The sequence below is a fragment of the Buteo buteo genome, chromosome 3 (assembly GCF_964188355.1).
Source record: "Buteo buteo chromosome 3, bButBut1.hap1.1, whole genome shotgun sequence".
NCBI lineage: Eukaryota > Metazoa > Chordata > Aves > Accipitriformes > Accipitridae > Buteo > Buteo buteo.
The window spans coordinates 58,324,065-58,346,978 of record NC_134173.1 but is presented as its reverse complement, the minus strand read 5'-3'; positions in this window follow the sequence as shown (position 1 = coordinate 58,346,978).

Sequence of the window (22,914 nt, the reverse complement as noted above, 5' to 3'; positions counted from 1 at the left end):
GCATTTCCAGCCGAGTCACTCTTGAGCATCTCACTGAAAGGGATGCTGCTGCTTGTCAAATAGCATTTTGAACCTCAGCTGGTCTGTATAAAGAGCTGTCTCCAGCCCTCTGGAGTTCCAGCAAATACTGTCTGTGCCTCCACATGCATGGGGATCTGCTCTGAAAGTTGCAAAATCAGGGCTTGTAGCACTACTTCACATAAAGACAGGCGACAGAATAGCATTTCAAATTTAAGTTTGTGCATGTAGGAAATGTCCTGCTTCTTTTTCAAGCCATGACACCAAAATGTTGGATCGCAATATTCTCTATCAGCTCCTGTTCTACACCACAATACTTTGGTGGCAGCTGGCACTTTCTAATACTTCACAGTTTCACAATACACCTCTCCATTTTAATTTTAGGTGACAGCCAGTGTAATGCTGACTTTAAGATGTTTTTATCCTCCACCCTGACCAAACACCTAAGAGGATTTGAGACCTATGGATCACTTTGCAGCAAGCATGCCACCATCACAGCCCCTTCCTCCATACTGCCATTTCTTGGAGTACTTTTCCTTGGCCTGGTAGAAACAAAGGACATGTCATACATCCTACAAATAGATTTTTAATCTTTATTCAACAGTTCCTGTGTTGAGAACATAAAAATGACATGTCACGTAATTTGAAATGTTCAAAAATCAAAAGAAAAAAAGTGAAAAATCTTTGTTCTGGAAACAAAGTAGATAGGGGAAAACATACAAATACCTTGTGTATGTAAAATGGACTCCCAGTGTTTTAAAGAAGACACACAATACAGTTTTACAATTTCAAGATCTTGAAACTTAGATGTTTGACATTAGAAGACCTAAGATTTTACATTTACTTAGGGTTTTATATTTACTTTTAGAAAGGCAGTGCTCTGGGTCACAAATTCAGTCTTCAGGAAGAGGAATTAAGATCATGTAAATAGACAGATACACAGATAATTCTGTGCCTGTACAGTACTCACCACATTACAGTCTTAATCCTGACTGAGCCTTTGGACATTAGGATGATTCCAGATAATTGGAAAAATAAGGAGAGCAGTGACAAAAAAATCCTCATAAAAAACTATAAGAAAGTGACAAGTTACGCTAGTTACAGCATGAGCAATCTCAACAACCATTGAATCACTTTGTTGTATTTCAAATTATACAGACAGTCTTGCTGCTTAGCACCTATGAACAGCTGAAGCATGACAAAGAGAAATGCAACATGCTTTCACAAGAAGGAAGGACAGCTGAATTCACTGCAGGAATATTTCTGAAGTTGACAGTCATGATCCTTTCCCTTTTGGGATCTGACTTCTCTTCATGTCTTGCAGAGCATGTAGATATAAGCAAACATCAGTACTTGAAGGAGTGAAGAAATAGCCAACACAAGTCCATGTGATATCTAGGACCAAACACAAGAAGCTGTTGACACTTTTACCTCTCATGATGTATTTTCAGGATCAACACTTGTATAACCCTGAAAATAACTGTAACTGACAGAGAATGACGGTTCCCATGACAGACCCATGCAGTGCTTATTTATATGTCATGCTGCAGCCCTCTCTTTTAAAATATGTTGACAAACCCCTGTTTGCCAGAGGGAATTTGTATCACTCCCTTCCTTTCGGGTGTGAAAACTGGTCTTCAAAATTGTCTTGGTGTAAGACATTGAGTTAGGAGAAATCTGTCCTGCTGTGGTGACTGGTTTCATAATCACAATGATCATTGCAGATTTAAATATCTGTTATGCAGTGACTTGTAGTGCTAGAAACAGGGACATGATATCATATGTGATCAAAATTTTGCCATGAAGTGCTATCTCAAAATGTGAGTCTGGAACATATCATGTTTCAATGCACAGAAATTATATCTTCTGTCATTTTTGGTGTTTTTAAACCACCTGTAAAAGGACTCCATTCTGAGACTGGTACTTAAGAGAAATGTGGAAAGACCCACTAAGCACAGGAGTGGGAGGCAGATGCGGGGGAGGGCTTCACAGTTGTACAACCAACATAAACGTCCCCCATCACATGGCCTGGCACCTCCTTATCATGTGCAGTTGAGCGCTCAACCCCTGCTGACGCAGTGGTTCGCGTAATGTCAGCGAGGGTGCAGGACACACAGGAGAGAGGAAGGCAAGACGCAAGCTGGCCTCCTGCCCCTTGGGAGCAGGGCATGCCACGGGCTGGGTGAGCTCTCGCAGTGGCATGGAGACGCATGCACAAATGCATGAATGTTAGACAAAGCACAAATGCCAAAAGTCATGTTACTTCATCAACAAAAACGGTCACTAGCAGCACTATCAACTGCATCAGCCACGTCAGCCTCGTCAGCATCTGAACACCAAGGGCAGGTAAACATCTATTTTAATTCCTTTTCCACAGCTGTCTAATTTGTGTCTGGTATATTGTGTAGGTTGCAACTAGTTGGTAATAGATATCAGTAGTAGATGGCACGACCATGCTTCTTTGCAAACGGGAATGTGGGTACAAAAAGGTATTTCTTGCACTTTCCTGTTCTTCACATAGCTGTAGAAATAATCGTATTAACAATCTTACAGTTGTTGAGAGTACTTGATTTTCTTTTTAAGAAAATGTTTTGTTAAGTGGTTATGCATGGAAAATATCAAACAGTAATAATAAAAAGCCAGATGAAGTGAGGATTAGGAGGCAGGATTAAAATTAAATAGCTACAAAAAGAGTAACGGCAACATATAAATAATGAACATTAAAGCACATGATCAGCTATATTCATCTGTGTTTTATCTGTACAAAATCATCCTAAGAGATGATGATAACCTGAACTGGAGATATTCAAAAGACTTCATTGTTAAAAATTGCAATCGCATGTTTTGAATCTTTTGAATAAAAATCCCAAGGCAGATAATGTGCACTTAAAATTACAAAGGAAGCGATAATGTGATTGTCAGCTACATCTATACCAATGCATTATTCAACCATAGAACATATGTCCTAAGAAAAGGCCAGATTAACAGTCATGAGTATACAGGTGCCAAAAAAATAAAAATCATTGCAGAAACTAGCCAGAACAGCACATTTCCAGGATAAAAAAATAAGTTGTCGATCTGGCAGTAGCTGCTAGAGAAAGAAAAGTAATATGTTAGTTGATAGTAGGAATTTAGCACATCTGAAGACAGTTTTGTACTGAAGATTTACATGCTGGAAAGAAGTGTCTTTATCTGGGGAAAAGGACTGTGGATGCCAGGGAAGCTGACTGTCTGCTTTTCAGGTTTCATGGAGGTCTCCTTTCTGAGGCAAGCAAAGTGTCCAATTTTGCAGTCTTGAGCATTTTTTATACCTGTTTCTTCAAAAACGCCACATACTCTTGTTTGCACATAATCTGTTAAGTGCCCTGAAGGCAATAATTAGATAGTAAATAAATACTACAGTGAGGAAAGAAAAGAATAAAATCCTACATACAATAGAATATCCACTGCCTTTTATATAGCCCAAAATCTCTCTCATGTCCACCGTGTTCCATGAGATGTTAATTCTTTGCATCTCTTCACTGCCTTATTTGAACACCTCAAGTCACTCTTTGCCCACTGCTACAAAAACCAAGAGATCCTTGTTTGCTCTTTTTTATGGAAGGAAAGCAGGGTGCTCTCACACAAATACAGAATCTCTTGCAATGAGGTGATAAAAGATTTGTTCATTTCTTAAGCACTGACATTGATATGTAAATATTTTGAAATGTTTATGTTCAATGTTGGTGCCAGTTCTAGACTTTTAAAAGGATCACTTCACTTTTCAAGCTGTCAGTCTGAGAAACATTCAAGACTTTGAACATGCAAATAGTCATAACCACTAGCACAACACGCAGTGCCAGGATATAAAACATCCCTTTATCTCTACATCAGCTATGCATACCTGTTAGAAGGGGTTCCTATATTTGTTGATTCTTCCTAATACCTAATTCAGGAAGGACAGAAAATGCACTCAGAGTTTGTCTATATGTCTGTATGTCTATATTTTTTATATACCTAGCTACAGGAATGTCACACAAAGCAACCTGCAACTGCTATGCAGATTTCACCAGTATCAAATCTATCTTAAGTGGGCTACAGAGAAGGGGTTATGGATCTAGCCAAATGTCTTGGGCTCCATCCCTTACAAGCATTTCAGCAGTAGGTCTACTACCTTTTTTTCTCATTTTCATTTCAAGAACAAGCAACAGTATTTTAAACCTAAAATCACACTTCCTAAGATTACTTTGTTCTTCCAGAAAGGGAATACTTTTATGTGACTTTGTACTTATTGGGCTAAACAAGGCATGTATCTGCATGTTGCAGTAAAACTGTAATGCAAAGCATCTCTTTACCTGGTACTTAATTTTAGAATTAAGAATACAGAAAATCAAATATTAAGTTCTGTGTCTACTAAAACACGATACCTGGAAGAATTTTATTATCTGTTGAAGAGACTTCTAAGTCACATGCTGAATTAAAAATATTTGCATTAGTGTTTGTTGTTGTACCAGAAAATAAGAATAAAAAAAATCACGGTTATTTTACTATTTTGAGCACCACATATATCTTTTGATTATAATTTCTATATTAAGATCCATATTACACAGAAGTTTTGTTCCTGAGTCCAGTGTATCTATTACAGCCTGTAAAATGCTTAACTTTAACATTATGTCTAAAGCTTTGTAATACATTTTAATGGAAGTGCTTTTTATATCACTAAAATCTTCCCAAATTGAAATGTGTGTGCATTAAGCTGTATGGATAAGAGCAAAGCTATGTAACTAAAAGCAGGGAATATCCATTTTCTTGAAACTTCCTCTAAAAACATCACAAGATTTCTGACAGTTCTGGAGGTTAGCCAAATTTCTGGGCAATGTCCGGTCCTGGTCTATGCTACTCCATGAGATAAGTTTACTTCTTACAACTATATTCCAAAATCCAGTATTTATGGCACAAATTAAGTCAACCTTCAAAACTCCTCTTTTCCAAATATTTTTTCAGACCTATTTTATGCTTCTGAGCAATTAAAGGGTTTTTTTACAGCTATTTTCTAAAATACCTGAGAGCAGATGTTCTTCTGCTAGACCTCCATTGACTGCAATTTACACTGAAGCAACTACCCCCAATTAAGGTGGAATATTAACATATCTGAGAGCTACAGTGTAGAGTAAGGAGAAAGCAGAACTGAACCTCCAGAGGGTCTAATGAGCCAAAGCTGCCAATTTATTCAGTGCTAGACAAGAAATAGGTGCAAATCTCATAACACTGTCACAAAAATCCCTCCAGAAAGCAATACAATGTGTCTGTTGGCTCCACACATCCCTAGAAAATGTTATTGAATCAGAATATTTAAAACAAAACGTTTACTTATTTAAAACAAGGAGAACATTACAGGTGAGATCTGACCAAATGCATATCATAGTTAAAGACAGGCTTTCTGCTGATTTCAAAGGATAAAGACATACCCAACAACTCCAGGACAGGCTGCAAATTTCAAATGAAAGTGGTAGTCATATATTGACAGTCTTCATATGTTCTGACCCATAAACCACTCATCACTCTGCTTCATTTCTACTGTACAGGAAAATGAAGAAATCACAAGAGACAGCTTTCAATTTAAATTTTTTTTTGCAAGGTCAGACTGATGACAGGAGCATCTGGCAATTGAAAGTGGCATACTTCTAATAGCTACCTAGGAGATGAGGTGCGAGAAGCACTATTACTCAGCTGAGACCTAAAAAATTGACTAGACATGACAGAAGAGAGAATCATAGCTTTTAATTACATCCAGTTGTTACTTTGGAAATAAAATAACCAGCCTGAGTGATGGCTTGATTATCATATTGGCATCCTGTCATCTTGTAATCCATTTAAGAATAAAATTGTTGATAGCCTGGTATTTAGTGTTTATCTACTGTGTATTTTAAGGTTATCGAGCTACACTCAAAGGCCAAACTCATCTGTAGTGTAAGTGACAGAGCACAAACTACATTCTACTCAGTCTCTGGACAGGTGTTGGAAAGAAGGCCAAATAGTGACATATTTATCAACACGTCTGCTTAGAATTCTTTGCAAGTGATGTATTTTCTACATTGGCCAAAGCTATTTACTCTTGACGCTCCGTCTGTTAGAATAGAATCATCTTCAGTACTACTAAAATAGAAAGTTACATTTTTTTAATCACCAAGGAAGATGAATCACTGCAATGAAGGAGCAGGAAAAAATGTATGCCCTGTCAAATTAATGCATTATCTGCCAAAATAAGTACTTTTTTTTATCGTGCATGTTTTCTGACCTCTCAGTGCCCTATAATTACATTGTAAATGATGGAAAAATGCTGATATATTAAATAGAAAAGTATTATTTTCTCAACCACTAATGGAACTTCTGTCACCCTCTGACCGACAAACTCAATTTTAAAGTACCATTCACATCTGCAGAACATCTTATTTATTTTTCACTTTGTAAAATTTATAGATCATGTTTTCTAAGGCATTTGCAGCCATCTGAAAACCACACACATTGAAACAAAACTAGGTAAGAATTCTGCCCAACAAAGCCCTCAGTGTGCCTCAAAATCACACATTGCCTCAGACCATCTCTAGTACTGCCAGCCCAAGCTGGCATTCAAATATAATTAAACATGTCCCCAGATTTCAACAGACAAAAAAACCCAACAACTTGAGACCTTCTAAATTTGATTTGCATTGTTTTGAATCTTTAGATAGCACTTGGGTCATGTTTTCATAGTTTTTGACAAAACCATGGAACTGCTCTTTTTGCAATATCCTCATATTTACAAAACTGTTGGGTAACACAGCTTTCTGAAAAGCATCAAGTACAAAAGCAAAGAATTGCAAAATCAAATGCATTATCTTTATATCACCACTACATTTCATAATGTATCTTCTTGGTACCTCTAAGCCTTCCAAGAGTTAAAGTTAAAACCGTAGTATACAGTGACACTTTTTATGCAATTCATTTTAAAGTTGTGAATCTTGAACTCAGCTTCTGAAATTCTGACATCTTTAAAATACTCATATCTTTAAATGTGTCCACTAAAGCATAAGAAATTGTTGCAACCTTAAGTCTGCTTGAGGGTTTGCATTTCCAGATATAGCACCTCATGTACAGCTTTACTAAAGCAATTATTTTCCGTACTTCGAATTAAAGAATTAGAGATAAGAACTCTCAGAAGGACATGAGACTTGAAGTGACATTCTTCTGTGGAAGAATGGCTCTAAAGAGTATTGTGAAGGTCAGTGTTAATGTTGTGTTTATTATATCTAGTTGGTTACTAACTGGCTATTAAATTACGTTTAGATTATTAGTGGTCCACCTCAGACCTTCAAAGGCAATTCTGTAGCCCATTCACACAGTTTGAAGATGGTGGCATTTGGGAGACTTCCATCACATCCAGATGACTGGTGGCAAGTAATCAGTTATGTTGTTAATGGAAGAGTAACGTCCATCTCAAATTAAAAAAAGGAAAGCACAAATCCTCCATTTGTATGGAATCTAGTGCTCAATTATTGCTAGTTCCTTGTTATATGGAGCTGAGGAAGGCTCTTAAATAACTATGCTGAACTACCAAAAAAGGGGCAGAATCATCCAGAAAGGCGGGAGAAAGATACTGGCTTTATAGAAAGGCAAAAATATGTCCAAATACAAGTTCACCCATGGAACTTGTCATGCTTATTTGCCATTGAGAACACAACTGACCTCCAAAGAGAATGATCATCTGGGGAAAACCTCATCTCTAAATGGAATGTTTTCAGGTAAGACGTCAAACAGGAAAAAAAAAAAAAAAAAGGAAAACATAGAAGTAAAGAAATCAGTAGTTAAAATACAAATTTTTAGCTCTTCCAAAAACCTCCTTTTCATTGAGAAAACATCACTAGTCGGACACAAAAGTTTTTATACTGCTGTCTGTTGACAGCCAGAAGTTAGTCCCTCACCAAAGCCTCTGGATTTTAAAGGAAGGATCAACAGTATAATGTAATATTTTATTTAAATTTAATTATAAGGTTCTGAAGCATTTTTTACCTTTTTCAGATGTCCTAATTTTTTTCCCATCAGCATGATTTACTAAAGCAGTAGGTATTATTCAGTTTTGTCATACTTCCTTATCAATATTTTGTAATCTTCACCCAGAAGGACAAGCTCTGGATTTAAAGAGGGTATTTGAATTCAGAGTTTTGTTCTGAAAGTAGTGGTTGATCTCCATATGTTACTGTTTCATATGCCTGTACCATGGCTAGACAGGAGAAACAAATCCAGCCCCAAAATACGTTATTGCAATTGCCTATATTTTTTTAGTAGTGTTGTTTATAGCAAGTGCCTGTCTCCTAATTCCACAATCTGTTCTCATGATCTCCCCCAGTATATCTAAGATGCAGCATATGACTATACTTTCTCTGATTTTATTGATTCTCTGGGAGTAAAGCAATGTTGCACAAAAATTGAGGTAGGTACCAGAAAAAAGCTGGAGACACCTGTCAATTTTTTTACATCTTTTACATTATTATCTCATCTTTCATTTTCAAGAGAGAAGTCTCTAGTTTGTATGGGTAGAGAAGAAAATAAAACCTCTGAAAACCCAAAGCAAGCATTTCTAGCATATTTCCTTGTGCTGATGGAGACTCAGAAGCTCTAGGGCTGAGGAGTGAACTCATTTGGATCTGCTCTGATTCAGATTCTTCTCATACATTATATATTACTGAAGTTAAATAAGTTATTAGTTAACATGGACTATCTAGGGAACAAGAAATCAAGAGAGGTATCAAAAACACGTGGTAAATTTGCACACAGTGAGATGATTGGTGCTGTTTTCTTCAAAAAGCTGCACAGACAAGAGAACAGAATTGGGCAACCATTTTCATGTGACTGTGAAAAAGAGATTATCAATAATAACACACAAATATATAGACATACATATTACATAGACATATGTAATACATAGTACATGTGTCTATATAATACAAAAACACTGAAAAGCACATTCATCTAGCAGAGAAAAGTTGTATCTAGACACAAATATTTCACACAAAAAATGACATAGAGTAAATCAAATTAGCCAAAATACTTGTATTTTTGTTTTTATTTTCCCTTCTAGAGTGCTTGATCTAAGATCCACCAAGAGAGTTCTATTGGGTCAGAGCTCAGCCATCATCGCAGTGGAGAAAGGATATCAGAGACATAGAAATACCATTCAGAATTAATGTCTTAACAAACACACAGACGTCTCTCCCTTCCATCTTAATATTCAAGTCAAGGTTTCTCAAGAAAACACCAGATGATCACTGGCTGTAATATAAGGCCTCTCTAAGTAGATGGAGACCTATTGTTCCGAGATGGATAGCTGAAAGCGTTTAAGATTAACTCTTTTCATGGGGACTTTCTGGGAGAAATATTTCAAAATTATATTTCTAAGCATTCTCTGAACACAAGTAATTTCTCATGTTATTTACAGGAATGTTCTGTATGAATAGGATGTCATGACTTTTTTGGCCTTTTTCTATAGAAGTCACTGTTTTCATCGTTAGGACTGTTAGTATACTAAATACTATAGGACTGTTAATATATAAATATCTATGTTGATGGCAAGTCATCTGCATTCTTTCATTGCATGGTTAATGCAGCTGCAATTAATTATTAAATTTAAAAGCCTTCTATTGTTTTAAGATGTCCATATAAATCAAATGTTTCTATCAAGGCTACTAGCAGTATGGCAGGTACTTCTGTCAGACCTTGAGCTGTGCAGGCAAAAGCAGAATTTCCAAGTGGGAAATCCATGAGAAGGGGTCCGTTGTGAGAATGGGCTCAAGCTATTTCTATGTATATGGGGTCACTGTCAAATGAAGTTTGCCACTTAAGCGGCCACCTCCCCCAGGCCAACCCTACCAGCATCCTCAATATATGCAACTAACTCGCAAGCTCACAGCTTGCTCTTTGAGCCACAAAGTGTCCCCTGAGTCTGCACAGCCCCCAGATCTGCACCCCTTTCCAAGCCCATGTACCAGCCCTTGAGATACTATCTCCACTGCCCACAATCTCTCCTGCCTGGTCTGATTTTATGCATCCCTGTCTCATATACCAGCCTCCCCAGACCAAGGTATTTGCCCTTCCACATACATTTCAGCTCCACAATCAATTTAAATCCCCCAGCAATGCTTATGCCAAGCTGATGTGGCCATAGGGGCTTCCTCATCTACCAGAGCCTGAGGGAAAATGCTGGGGGAGGCAAGTCTGAAGAAACATTCTTCCTCGCCAGCACCCTGGGATGAGGCTGGAGAGGAGGAAAGCCTGTTGCCGTTGGCAGGGGAGAAGGCAGGCCCTGCCGCAAGTGGACAGACTGGCCACTGCCTGCGCCGAGGGAGGAGGACAGGAGAACCTGCTCACATCCACCACCCAGGCTGGATCTGCTCTCCAGGCGCTTACCACGGTTTGCAAACTGGAGTTTCATGTCATATGTGATGGCAGAAGAGAGAAGACAGACTAATATGCAGATAAAAGGCAAAATTTTTTTCTTAATTCACTGTGGCAAATTGATTTCCTTCAGCCTTAGGGCCTTACTTATTTTCTTGAGCACAGGGCAATATTGTCTGGACAGCAGCAGAAATAAAAATGTAAGGCAGTTCTAGTTATCAGCATTTTTGGTGCCCCCTTCTCTTGCCTGCATAGACACAAAATTTCTGTCATAAGACCAGGAAATTTTAGACTGATTAAGACAAAAAGATCTGACATGGAGGAGATCACAATAACTACATATATTTGCTTGTATCTTAGAACAAACAAGGCAGAATTTTTGTTTGTTAATCTTTATTCCTGCAGTAAAGCTTTGAGCAAACTTTATATACTCATTACAGGAGAACCAAAGATAATTTGTCCTGACCCTTTGTTCTAATTTAAAAGATGACTTCCACTTATTTATTTTGAAGTACTGTTATTTTACCCTGGGGATAAGAGATGAACCAAATCCAAAGGCCCTAATTCAGGGCTTATTGACTTCAGTGGCCTCTTTTCCTCAGACTTTACTGGAAGTCTCTGGCACACTGAAATCATTACTCTGAAACCTTTACTGTACAGAAGTAATTCTATCAGAGACACCAAGTAATTTCCATGGGATGATTAAAAACTGCTTAATTTGCTCATGTGAGCAAGTTTGAACTTGATGTAATAGGAGTAACTGGAACAGCAGTGGATATCAAAGTGGATTAACAGGCTTCAGGGAGCCAATGTCAACTCTGATATGGGTGGCTCATGCTAACAACTTCCTACATGTAACAGCATATCCCATGTCTGTGAATATAAACCAGAAAGTACCAACAGCAAAAAATATATTTCAATGTCTACTAACACTAAAAAAATCAACATAAAAAAGGAAAATGTATAGTTAAAAGAAGGTTGTTTCATTTCAAAGCAAACATCAGTTTAAATTTTTTAGAGCTTTGTTAGCAGCAGCTTTATAAAAGCTATACCTTTTAAGTTGACTATGTCACCTCATCCAGCTCTGGCAAACAGCTCATTTGGCTTTTAGAATTACATTTATTTCAGCTAAAGATTTAAAATAAATTCTTTACATGTGATTATACAGCTTCTTTGTAAAAGTCACTCCTTCCATTTATTTTTCTATTTGTTCCATTAGGTTGCCTATCCACAAAAAGTATAGAATTGTTCCTTTGAAACTATCAAAAAGATCAACGTCTTTTATTAAGCCTGTTCTAGGCATGTAGAGCTTCTGAATTAAATGTAACCAGAATTAAGTGTGGTAGTAAAAAAGCTCATGTTACCTACTTCCCAATCAATTTCAGTGTATTTGATTTATGGTGGTTCTGAGAAGTTCTTGTGTATAACCTCATATCTGTGTACTTTACCGCAAGGACTTGATCAGTCAAGAAGGATATTAGACAACTTTTTTATTACCAGCTAAGACTAATGCTATAAACTCAGGGATTAAACAACATGTAGGCTCATGTCTGGACATTTCAGTTTTCAAGTCACGTTGTCAGAGCTCATTTATAACATTCTCCCCCTTGGCTACAAGTGTAGATTTACACACTGTCATTTTCATGGAGAAGTGGTCAAGCTGAAATATTTCCACAAGCTTTGCTGTATAATAAAGGCAGATTTCATGAGTATCCCCAACTTAGTCCAAAACTATATGGCATTTTCTCTCATGTGTATCAAAGCAATAACTCATCAACACTTTAAAACAGAGCAGGAAACATGTTTCCTTTTCCTAAAGACATAGTTTGAATGTAAACTCATCTTAAAATTGATATTAATATACTTGCTTACTCTTCACAAAAAACAATTTCAAAAACATGTCTTTATATTACATTTTACTTACATGAGTCAATGTTTTTTGCTAAGATCATCCATGATCCAAGGGAAAACCAAAAGTGGCTGGTCTGTTTCCTTTCTTCCTCCTTGCATTTGTTTGTTTTGTTTATAAAGTTAAAGATTATTCAATTTGTTACAGCTACCATTGGATTTCACGGGAGGCAAAGGGCATGCCCTGCACAGGTGGGTGCCGCTCAGTTTGCCCACAGTCAGCATTAGCCAGACGTGACACAGCTCTCCTCTGCAAACCCAGAGACGGCATTCATGGGCCGTTAAATCCAAGAGAGCAGTCAGACGCTGCGGGATGGCTTCCTGGCCAGGGCTGGCCTGTGTCGGGTTAGCAGAGAGCAGGGAGAGCGCGAGCTCAGCCCTTCTCACACTCCACCAGTGCTCCTCCAAAGCCCAGCCCAAAGGGGCTTCTTCCACCGGGAACTTGCTTTAAACCTTATGCAGTGGGCAATAAAGAGAGTAGTCGGTCAGCTCCTTTGGCCTACATCCTTCCAGCTTTGAATTCCCTAGGTTTTTAGCCCTCTTGCCACATTTTAAGATACTTTGGAAGAACAGTTAAAAATCAGGAAATTTTCTACTACTGGACACCATAGACACCATCCCTGTCACCCAGTCTTTGATTACAGAGCCTGTTATTGTTACTGGACAGTTAATTTGAGCTCACTAGGATAAAAAAAATCCCCAAGACCTCTCACCTTCTCCGGGTCCTGGTTTTACTGCAGGGGAAATACTGGGCTCTCAGCCCATGCCGGGCATGTTGAATTATTTTTTTTCACTGAGAACCAGGGATGTTTTTGAGCATCATAAGGAAAGTTCTGTGCATGTGTCTTCCTTTTTATCAGTCAGAGAGATTCTAGAGAGATTACTTTCTTTTCCAGTATTACCAGAATGTCATAAAGATGTTAGTCTTTTTTATATTAAAAGCAATGGGATATTTGCCACTGGTTTTAATGAGGACAGGATTAGAGCCAAAATCCTAACTGAAGGGTTGTTTTTTTAAAAAGAAGAATTATTTCATACCAATGTTCTCTTGGTTGTGCTTTATCTGGCTAAACTGCATACTCTGCATTAAGTATTTGTTTTTAACTGGATAAGGCCAAAATCATTTTAGTTGGCAATTACTCTTAAATGAAGAAACCCTCAGAAAGCCTTCTGAAAAGAATTATGCTAAAACCTTGGTTTTAAGCATGGTTTAGTATTTTAATATTTTTTAATTAATCCTGCAGATTTTTAAAATCTCTTTGATTGCAACATTGGATAGAAATTGCATCCTCAAATAAAATAGCTTGGACTAAGGAACTATATTCTCAGCCTACATTAAGATAGTTTTTAAATTCTGTGACAAATACTTTTGTTTGTACAAAGTAGTTTGTGTGTAATACACTATCTTAGACACGTCTTCATGACCACAACCACAAGCTTTTTAATTCAGATCCTGAGAGTTATTTTATTTTTATTTTCATCTCTGATTCCAACTGTGCATATTGATCAATCTTAAAATTTATAAGGATTGCAATTGTAAAAATGTCCAAATATGCTTGAGAAACAGACCATAGAAAACAGGATCCAAACAGATTTTTCCCTACCTTTTTACAGAAAGGTAAAAACAGTAAATAAGAAATAAAAATATATTTCATTATTTATTCACTTGAACACGATCTGATGTCCTATGAAACATCTAAGGTTACAGTAATGAACATAAGAAAGAACATGTTATCCTCCTATATAGCTTCAGTTTTACTTTGAAGTTTAACAGCTCATTATGTATTATTTTTGCTAGTGGTAAGTCAGTTTTTTCTTTTGATTTTATTGATGTTTTATAAAGTCATCAGTGGGAAACAGTGGTGAAACCATATAAAAAATTGTAATCCCTCAAACTGGTATTTCTTTTATGTGGTACATTTTTAATCAAGCCACTTATCTACTGTTTTGTCCTACAATGTTTCCCCCTTTTAATTCGTAGTGGCCCTTGATTATACTTTGTGAATGACTGTGAAATGTCACTGGTACATCTGCAGCAAAAACTTACATTTCACTTCCTGAGCTTGACAACCTCTTACCCACCTGTCCATCACTGACATTGCCAAATTATGGAGCCATACATTTCTGTTAAGACACAAATAAAGTTTGAGTTCAAGATCTTAAGTTATTTTCTCTAAGTTATCTGCACTATATATTCTCTCTTGCCTTAAAATATTTTAGAATATTTTATATAAAATGTCCGTATAACTTACAATACCTTATAATATTACTAAGTACTATGGAGAATGATAGTGAGTCAAGAATGATATGGCAGCCAAGCTCAGTTGTCATAAGCAAAATCATCAGATATTGCTTTCATTGTCCCTTGCAACAAACACAATTATGGATACTTAAGAACCCATGGGATTCAACTATTAGCTAATCTTCAGTGCCTATAGACCAAATCCAAACTGAAAACAGCATAAGATTTTCAGTTATATGCATGGAATTAGTTCCTATGAGCAGTACAACTTTCTTTACTTGAACATATGATAAAAAGCAAAACACTCCCATATCAAAGTAGTTCTGATGGGGCACAAGACAATAGTTTTAGAGGGAGGGGTATCCCTGGGTTTGGGGGTTTTTAACCTAAACTTATGATGATTGGCTGGCTTCGAGATTCCTGTTGAAATTATGAGGGCATGACATGTTTACATCTTTTAGGCGTTCTTAAAAATCCAAATTTCTGTGAGTAACAGTTCATTTTGCACGCCTCTCTGAAAGAGGAAATGAAATTTCTCCCAGAAAAAAAATCTGAATGTGAATTTAACTCCATGTGCATACTTAAAATTCACTCAACAGCATTTCACTCTAGTTATGAAGTTCAAAAAGGCTTAGTTGTCAAGGGAAAAAATCTGATTTTGCCGTTATCAACAAAGATAAAAATAGCTACATAGAGCTGCTCCTAATGGAATTAGGTGTTATTGTCAAAAATGAGGGGAAAAGATATTGCTGTTAATCTTTCAACCATAAACTATTATATTGTATTATTATAACAATACTATTCCATTTTATAAACTGTCACTGGTAATAAAACAGTAAAATTCTCTACATTTGCTATAGATTTACAACATATCTCCCTGATTTAGTTCTGGAAAGCATTTGAGGTGACCTATTGCTTGATTTTGCTCATTATTTGAGGCAGGGTTGAAAGCCAGACTTGGGTTTATTACTGTCACCTCATCTGAAGGAATGGTCCCTGGCTTTCAGAGACTCAAAGTATTTTTGCTTCTGCTACACTGAAATGTTTCAAGATTGTACTGAAAATACTGCAATGATTCATCTCTGTGTTAAAGTGCTGGCCTGTGTTTAGTTTTGTTCCAGTGTATGAAAGGCCTGTGAGAAAATGGACGAAATTATCTTATTGGCTTGATTTTCAAGAGGTAGCAAGTACTCAAAATTCTAATAGCACTCTCTCTTTTCCTTAAATTAATTTTCCCCTTTGCAGGTTTCTGATAGTCCATCAAGAAGTTTCATATTTAACCAGGTCTTCCAAAGGTTTCCTAGTATTCTGTCTCAGTGATTTGTACTTGAGGTAAAACCCCGGTCCTACTGAAAATAAAAGCAGCACTTGATTTTGTATTACTAGTAAAACGTAGCCAGGAAGCCAAAGGAAAAGAAGCACCCAATAAAAATGAGAATCTCATTTTGGGATCAAGCCAATACACATTTCTCTCAGAAGTATCAACAAAATAGCCCATGCGTTTTCCCTGGCTTAAACTTTACTATCAGATACATAGCTAAAAATCCTCTTTCCCCCTATTTAAAACAAAACCAGAAGGCAACACCCAGTTATTTCCATGATCACAGCATGGACTTAGACAACTTTTTTGGCATATCTGAAATGGAAGCTGTGACATGGGGCAGATACAAGTGGTGGAAGAGTTCAGCCGAGTGGTCAAGTTATTATTGCTGCTGTAGTATTTGATCCATCAAACGACAGCTTCAGGGAAGAGCTGAGAGAAGAAAAGAAAGCCAAAAAACAAAGGTCCCTTTCTTCTGCTGTTATATGACTTCAATAAAATCTGGATGAGCCTTTTTTTCTTAAGGTTTTTGTTATCTTTGTGTAGTGTTACCAGAAAGCTGGTTTGTTTTAGGAAAAAAATTGTTGTTCCTTGCAGTAATGATAGCTGCCTGCCGGAGTTCCCATTTTGTGATTCTGATTTAACTTTAGAGAAAAATCTAAATCACTTTTGGGGACGACAGAATTAAGCAGGGCTGCTGGAACCTTAAGGCTCAGTAGCAAGGCAGAAATGTCGTGGTTCTCAAGCAGAGTAAGAGCTGGGTGACTGGGATTACCCATAGACATTAGGATCTAAAGAAAATCCCCTTGGTACAACCTGTGACAGCAGGAAACATGCATGCCTATCCTAGAGAGTTAGATCTGGTAAGATAAGAAAAAACTAACTGGCTTTTGGGGTGGGGGGATGAGATCACCCTTCCCAACCTCTCCATGAAGGCTGGGAAAGGAGCAAGATGGCACTAGCTTTAAGTGTGACCAATTCTTTCATTTTCGTAAGGAAGTGGAGTAGTGGGGTATCCCGTAAGGGAATGGGAAATGACATTCCCAAGCCCACAGAAACAGTATTAGTTCTGTTCACCTGGTGCAAGGCAATTTAGCTTCCTTTCCCTTTTAGTGTCTCTTTTTTTAGAGAGCTATTTGTATTTTTTGATGTTCCTAATACACACATATCTGGTAACAACTTTTTTTTTTTTTTTTTTCAGGGATGGATGTGATACACAAAAATTTAGGAAGAGCTGGTTTAAGGTAGTAAGAAAAAATCTCAGAGGATTAAAATTAACTTGGAGACCAAATAATTATTCTTTTGGTCATTAACAATTGAGAAAACCTATAATTTGCTTAGAAGGTGCACAGTATTTCTGAGGTGCAACCATAGAGAACTAAAATTAGATTTACACTTCAAATCATTACCCTCATTTCCAGACAGGTGACTCACATCTTTTGGAACTAACTTCCACCTGCATAAGAACTCTGCCCTTCTGTCTGGTCTTTAATTCTGGCTACAAGGAGTTGCTTTTGCAGCCATTTCTCTATTCAGCTTCTTGATAATGTCATGGGATGGAGGTATTCAAAATTCCTAAAGACATATGTAATCAAAAAAAATACTAAATTTGCATTAGTAGCAGTCAGAAAAGTACATTAACCCTCTTGGCTTTCCTGAGCAGCTGGGAGTGATGTCTAAATATTTTCTTTTTCTAGGGGTTTATGTCTACTATATCTGAAACCCTTACTTGCACCGGTACTTTTGACTAACTCCTCGACAAGGAAAATAAATCTCCTGTGTTCTCATTATGGTCATCAGTGGGGCTACCTGTCTGGATTTCAGAGGATGTTAACAAATTATATTACATATAGCTTAAAGTTGCCGCATTGCTTTCACTCTGAATTCACAACTACAGCTATGTAAACAGGTTCAGGATTTTTAGAGTCACATTTTTAATGGTTCATGACCTCATGCTGTCACTGTTGGTTGTTACATGATAAACACGTTGAAGTACAAATGATAAATTTACTTCGACTGATTTAGCCTGTTACCTACAGTATAAGGTTTTTCCCAAATTACTATATTAGTCTGACTACTGTAAATAGTACCTGTTGTTTAACTGACTAAAGTTTTGGTATGCTCTTTCTGGTAACAGATATTTATTTTGTAAGACCTTATTTAGAGTTCAGAACAACTGATTTTTACTAAGGAATCCTGAATATCCCAGAAGCCCCTTAGGAGCAAGTGGATTACCTACTCAGGTGGAGAGATATAATAGTCAGGAATGGCTAAGAGACATCCACTGAGGGATAGTTCAGCTTATAAACTGCAATAAGCATTTTATATATAGCTGGAAACGGAGAGACCATTCAGCTTATCTTTTCATCAAAGACTTCCAAAGAAGCATTAAATAATGTGTCATAATATGCAATGGTATCATTATCATCTTCAGCTATTGCCAACATTTCAGACTCACCATTTTTTTTTAACTTGTAGGTCAATACAAGTCAGACTTGAAGAGGCACAGAGGTAAAGACTGCACCAGCCCTAAATATCAGCCAGAGCTGCTTTTTACTCTGCTTTCCAGAGCGCTAAATTCACCCAAGTTCTTAAGTGCAATAGGTAATGCATATTACAGACATTTAATTTCTGAGCATTTGAAGAGAATGGGGTATGTGACTAAATCCTCATCTGGTTTTAATAATTGGACTTACCAACAGATTTACAGCAGCTGAAGATGTGCTGTTATCACTAAAATTAGATACTGGCCTGATCTTTCAATGGAGAAATAACTAATAGACAGTGAGAATATTTTTGTAATGCTAATGAAAATGTTTTCTCATGGAGGCTTTTAGTCCTGGACTTGGCCTATGTTTTCTTCATATGCTCAGACTTTTCTCATATTAGGCCAGCTCTACTGGTAATGTACATTATCACAATGACCTCATTCTCATGTAGTTCTTTACATTTCTTAGAATCTGGAAAATGAAGGACAAATTCATTTGGCTAGGATAAAATTAAATAGACACTTAGTTCCAGAAAAATTGGAAACTTACTTGTTGATGCTGGCTGTGATAACTATCTATTTTTATTGTATTGTTTTTCTTTGCAATACACCATTACAAGTTGGAAAACACCCTAAAACTTAAAAACGAGCTCAGAATACTACAGTCCAAAGCATTAGCATTACTCTCCACTAGTGCTATTGACGGCATCAATTAACTGTGTTAAATAGTGCAGAAAATGTAAAAATTAGATGCATCTTCATTTTGAAGCAAGCCCTACCTTGTGTTGTAGTGTACTTTTAAAAAGTACAGTAAAATACTTTTGTGTACGTACAGCATGGCAACTACAACTGCAGGCTGCAAGAGAAATATCCTAGGAAAGTGCTCTAGCTTCTGTATGGCAGGTATCAAGGAAATCAGACTTTCAATGGGAAGAAACAGATCCTGAAGTAGGAGGAAAGCAAAATTGGCAGCTTGTTCACCACATGCCTCTCTAAGTAACTCACATTTATGACCATGGCAAGTACTAAAACGAGATGTGTAGCACTGCTTTAATACTCTGTGTGCTAATGACAGTATTTCACCTCTATGTAGATGTCAGGCACAATGTTTTCTTAGTTGCCATGCATTTATAAATCCCAGAACATAATTTTTAATCCATTATTCTAATGTAGTTTTGGTAAAACTTATCAGAAAACATCATTCAGAAAGGATTTTTAAAAGATTTTCGGTTTGATGGAGATTTCATTTGAACAGAGAAATTCCTGCATCTTCTCTCATTTTCATAAGAAATAACAGCTGCTCATGGAAAGCCAAGTCAGTTCATCAGACAACCTGAAACTTTTTGAAAGAACTTGTACCACCGAGAATCTGGTAATTGTCTTGTCACTGTGATGGTTAGAAAAGCCTTTCATGGACAAAAAAATCACTTACAATTCTATCTACAATGTCAAAGTATGGTTTCAGTATACCAATGAAGCTACTTAGTGATGTGGAAAGGTTAACAGCATGTCTTCTTTGCTATAATTAGACAACAGTTTGTTACAACAATTAAAATTGAAAGCCAGAGGCAAAAGATGTTCTTGTCTCATTGGTACATTTTTCACAAAGTTGGGACTATTTAGTAAAGTTACTATTGCCAATTTACATCAATGTAACAAAACTTAAAATCTGTTCCAGTGGTTTTCATTTACCACTGCATATGCAAATCCTTATCTTTAATTTAACTGGAAGATCTTAAGGGAAATATCTCATTTGTAAAGGAGAGAGAATTCCAGCAGAAAAAAAAAAACAAGAAAAATGTGAGTTTCACCTTCATCCATACTGCTTTCCAGGGAGGGGTTTATCTCACCAGCAAGGAATGAAGATCTCATGTCAGTTAGCGAGAGAGATTCTCTTACATCCATGCAGAAGGAGTGACTCATAGACATGTGTGGGATAAAGCAGTGCCAGAAGATGAATGAAAGTGTTAAAAGAAATACTGTGATTAAAAATTGGACATAGGTCCTGTAACATTAGTATTTACTTGCTGATATACAAGATTAAACAATCATTTTATGACAAGGTTTCATTTTATGCAATGTTTTCATCAAATGAGATAATTGGTAGAGGCAGAATGAAAAAAAGAAAACCTCTATTTAAAGTTTTTTAATGAGTTTGTTTTATTTTTTAGCATCCAGAGCTCTGAGGAACTGAATAGCACTACCAAAGCCAGATAGCACATGGGCAGAAACTAGGTAAGCCAAGTTCCCAGTGTCAGCCAATTATGTTAAATATGTGCTGATTTCCTGGTGCAGGCAGATATCTCCACAGGGAAAGTGTCACTCCACCTAGAATTTAACAAGCTGGAATTAACATCCGTACCACTCAGTGTACATCTCACCTGCTGTATGTGACTCACAGTCACTAGTGGACTCTGTGATTTCTTTTGGTGAGTAGTTCTATAGCTTGACTAGTTGATATATAAAATGTCTGCTTCTGTTAAGTTTTAGCCTGTTAACTTCTAGTTTCATTTGACCCTGTACTAGAAAAGACAGGAACGATCACTTCTGCTCTCTTCTTCTCACAGTTTTACAAGCTTCAGCTAGGGCCCCTCAGTCATCTCTTTTACAGCTTGACAAGTCTACATAAGCTGTTCTTTGTATGGAAGCTCTTCCAGACTTTCAGACATCCTTCTCTGACCTTAATCCAGTTCTTATATCTTTTTTGAGATGGGAGGACAAGGTCTGTGCAGAGCAGGCAGGATATATGCACCTCCTAGAATCTATGGTGGTATACTGATGCTCTGTTTATTGCCTGTTCAGCACACACCAGAGTCCCCAAAGACAGATGGCTCTCGCTGTCTCATTTTACACCTTTATAGCTTGGAAACAGACCATTTCACAGGTAAGGGATTTCTTCTGCAAACTGTCTTTCCAAATAATGTTCTGCTTGGTGGTCTGCGTATGATAGTAGATCTCCACATAGAGGCATGAAAGAGGTAAATGTTGTTTAAATTGTATATGAAATTAAGAGTCTTATTGCCTGCTAGTAGTGAATCAGGAAAAAAAACACTTAGCTCAAAGTAGAATAGGACCATGAAGTGCAAACAAAATGAAATCCATCCTAGTAGGACGAACACATTTTCATTCTGGAAGAAAGCATTCTTGGCTATGTCTTCTGAAGTGACTTACATCTGGGAAAGAAGGGAAGCTTGGTCTGGTTCTGATAGAGATTTCAATACCATCTAGAGATAGAGGAGAACTCATTTAGAAATTCAATAAAATTTGGAACAGTCTTCATCATGAATAGGAATTGAATAGTACCATATGTATGAATCTACAGATATGAGCAATACTCTCTACATGCTATACAACTTGTGCTTCCATCCAGCCCCTAATATATATAAAATGAGAAACATAACCCTTTTTTCATTCTCTTTTGCCCATTATGGATAAAATTATGAGCCCCTCTAGGACAGCATAAGCTCCAAAGCAGGGATCAATAGTTGATTCAGCTGAAGGGAGTAAACGGTCCACAGATATCTACAAACAAAAAAATGTAGACACAAAGAAGGTGGCACAATAATAAGGTGTCTTTTTTAAGAAGCTGTATCTTCACAATATGCCAACAGTATGTATTAAAATCAGAGACAGAGTTAAGAACACTCTTACGCTAAGTGTGGAAAACAAACATGGTTGCCAGCTATTCATGGGACAGACAGAAGTGCTTATAAATGCTGAATTTACCAAGGATTTACACTGACTTGGCAATTCTTAACATGAAAATTCACCTTAAAGAACCCATATAAGCTTGAACAACCTTCATTTAGATTGGAAACTAATTTGCACACAATTAAAAGCCACCTAAAAGTATAAAAAGAAACCATCATTATTTCTATATTAAGCATTGTTACTGTATGTTACACAAACCAGCTCCAGCTTAGGTTAACTCTAAAACCCACAGTATTCCCTGATACCTAGTGCTAAGGTACTACTTTTTATTTAGGCAGTATTGTCACTTTCACAGTCATATGTTGAGAGATAAGTACTTGGCACTAGAGCTGGTTTTCATCTGATTTAACCCATTTTTGTGTGAAGTCTTCCAAATCCAATTGTTTCCCCTGAGTTGCTGATATCATAAGCCTTTTGTAGTTCAAAATAAGATCTAGCAGTATTGGTCTTCCTTTTGATAGTTTACAGTCAAAAAAGGAACTCTGAATTAAAAGAGAAGTAGAAAGTTACCTTAATTTCAAAATCAAAACTAAAACCTACAGGTCTTAGGTTTTATTCTTGAATGCATTAGTAATTAGCTCTCTAGCACTAATAACTTTGCCTCAGATACCGAGATCAATGAGATGTAGGAGCTAATAACAATATTGGGGTTAACTTAGTCTGAGTTCTAATTATTTACTTGCTATACTCTACAGAATCAGACAGAAAGGGATTCAGTGCAGAAAAGTAAAGAAACATTCCTCTGGACGCCTGCAGATTCCTCTTTTCAGAAGTGGCCAGAGGAGAAGATAGAAAGGGATCAGGATGGGATCAGGA